Below are 2,834 nucleotides of genomic sequence, written 5' to 3'. Positions count from 1 at the left end.
GTTGCAGGTCAAGCTTTGCAGTACTACAATGGGCGAGGCTGATGAAGATGAGTTTGCAGAAAATGACCTACTGATGACCTTGGTCAGGTGATACGAGATGCATACAGAGATTGCGAAACTGAGCAGGAAGCAGCAAAGTTGCAGCGCATGATAGATGATCACCAAAAATTGTTGTACCCAGGTTGCCAGCAGGGCCATAAAAAACTAGGTACGACACTAGAATTTGTGCAATGGAAGGCAAAAAATGGTGTGTCCGATAAGGCATTTCAGGGGATGTTGAGAATTGTCAAGAAGATTCTCCCCGAGAATAATGAATTACCATCCACAACATATGAAGCTAAACAGATTATTTGCCCTCTCGGATTGGATGTTCAGAAGATACACGCATGCCCTAATGACTGTATCCTCTATCGTGGTCATGAATACGAGGAATTGGATGCTTGTCCCGTCTGCGAAGCCCTGCGGTATAAGATCAGGCGAGATGATCCTGGTGATGTCGAGGGGCAGTCTCCCAAGAAGAGAGTTCCCGCGAAGGTGATGTGGTATTTCCCTATAATACCACGCTTGAAGCGCTTGTTCAGGAACAAGGCGAATGCTAAGTTGATGCGATGGCACAAAGAAGACCGTAAGGAAGATGAGATGCTGAGACACCCCGCAGATGGGGCACAGTGGAGATCAATTGATAGAACATTCCCAGACTTTGAAAGTGAAGCAAGGAACATAAGGTTTGGTTTAAGCACTGATGGATTCAATCCATTCGGTGAGTTGAGTAGTGGTCATAGTACTTGGCCTGTGACCCTTTGTATGTTCAACCTTCCTCCTTGGCTGTGCATGAAGCGGAAGTTCATTATGATGCCGGCGCTTATCCAAGGCCCAAAACAACCCGGCAACGACATTGACGTGTACCTAAGGCCGTTGGTTGATGACCTTTTACAGCTCTGGAAGGAAGAAGGTGTACGTGTGTGGGATGAGGATAGACAAGAGATCTTTAATCTACGAGCACTGTTGTTCGTAACCATCAACGATTGGCCTGCATTGAGTAACCTTTCAGGACAGACAAATAAGGGATATCGGGCATGCACCCACTGTTTAGATGACACAGATAGCATGTACTTGAAGCACTGTAAGAAGGTCGTCTATATGGGTCATCGTCGATTTCTCCCTGCTCACCACCAGCTGAGAAAGAGCGGGATGCATTTCAAAGGGACGCCAGACCATCGTAAAAAACCTGCACACCGTAATGGAAAGCGTGTGTTCGAGATGATGAAGGATGTACATGTAGTCTTTGGAAAGGGACTTGGTAGCCAACCTGTTCCGAACGATGATAACGGACATGCACCCATGTGGAAGAAAAAGTCAATATTTTGGGAGCTACCTTATTGGGAAATCCTAGAGGTTCGCAACGCAATAGATGTGATGCACCTGACGAAGAATCTTTGCGTGAACGTGCTAGGCTTCATGGGTGTTTATGGAACCTCAAAAGATACATTGGAAGCACGACAGGACCTGAAAGTCATGGGGCAACGAGATGACCTACATCCGGAAAAGAGAGATAATGGACAGCACTACTTACGTCCTGCCAGTTACACTCTCAGCAAGGAGGAGAAGGATAGCATGTTTGAATGCTTGAATAGTATGAAGGTCCCGTCTGGGTACTCCTCGAATATAAAGGGAATAATAAATATGAAACAAAAGAAGTTTACAAATCTCAAGGCTCATGACTGCCACATGTTGATGACCCAGTTGCTTCCGGTTGCACTGAGGGGTGTTCTACCAGAAAATGTCCGGTTGCCGCTCGTAAAGCTATGCGCGTTTCTCAATGCGATTTCGCAGAAGGCAATCGATCCATCCAAGCTATCAAAGCTACAGAACGATGTGGTGCAATGTCTTGTCAGTTTTGAGTTGTTATTTCCACCATCCTTCTTCAATATTATGACGCACTTACTGGTTCACCTAGTAAAAGAGATTGGTATTCTCGGACCTGTATACCTGCACAATATGTGGCCTTTCGAGAGGTTCATGGCAGTCCTAAAAAACTATGTTCGTAATCGTGCTCGTCCAGAAGGAAGCATCGCCAGGGGATATGGAACAGAGGAGGTGATCGAGTTTTGTGTTGATTTTATTGATTCAATCGACTCGATTGGGGTTCCAACTTCACGCCACGAGGGGAGGCTCCGAGGAATGGGCACCCTTGGAAGGAAATCAAGTTTGAGCAATGATACTAATTTGTTCGACAAGGCACACTACACTGTTCTACAACAGTCATCCTTTGTGTCTCCGTATATCGAGCAGCACAGGCAGATGGTAGCTTCGAAAAACCCGACCAAATCCGATGCTTGGCTTACCCGTCATCACATGGAAACTTTTCCCTCCTGGTTGCGCCAACAACTTATGGGTAACTCTGAGATTCACCCACAGCTTGCCTGGTTAGCCAGGGGACCTGCTACCACAATCGTCAAATTCCAAGGCTATGAGATAAATGGTTACACATTTTACACGAGAGCCCAGGACCAGAAAAGCACGAACCAGAATAGTGGTGTCCGCATAGATGCCATGGACAGAAATAATAGCAAGGAGTCGTATTATGGTTTCATACAGGAGATATGGGAACTCGAATACGGACCGCTGTGCATCCCTCTATTTCTTTGCAATTGGGTGAAGCTAACTGCCGTCACCAAAGATCAGTACGGAATGACAATAGTAGATCTGAGCAAGACTGGATACAGTGATGACCCATTCGTACTTGCCAATGATGTGCATCAGTGTTCTATGTGAAGGACATGTGCAGCAAACCCAAGAGGAATCCAGAGAGACATGGGAGCCCAAAGTGCCAC

The sequence above is a fragment of the Setaria italica genome, chromosome III, assembly GCF_000263155.2.
Source record: "Setaria italica strain Yugu1 chromosome III, Setaria_italica_v2.0, whole genome shotgun sequence".
In the NCBI taxonomy this organism is placed as follows: Eukaryota; Viridiplantae; Streptophyta; class Magnoliopsida; order Poales; family Poaceae; genus Setaria; species Setaria italica.
This window is presented reverse-complemented; position numbering follows the sequence as displayed.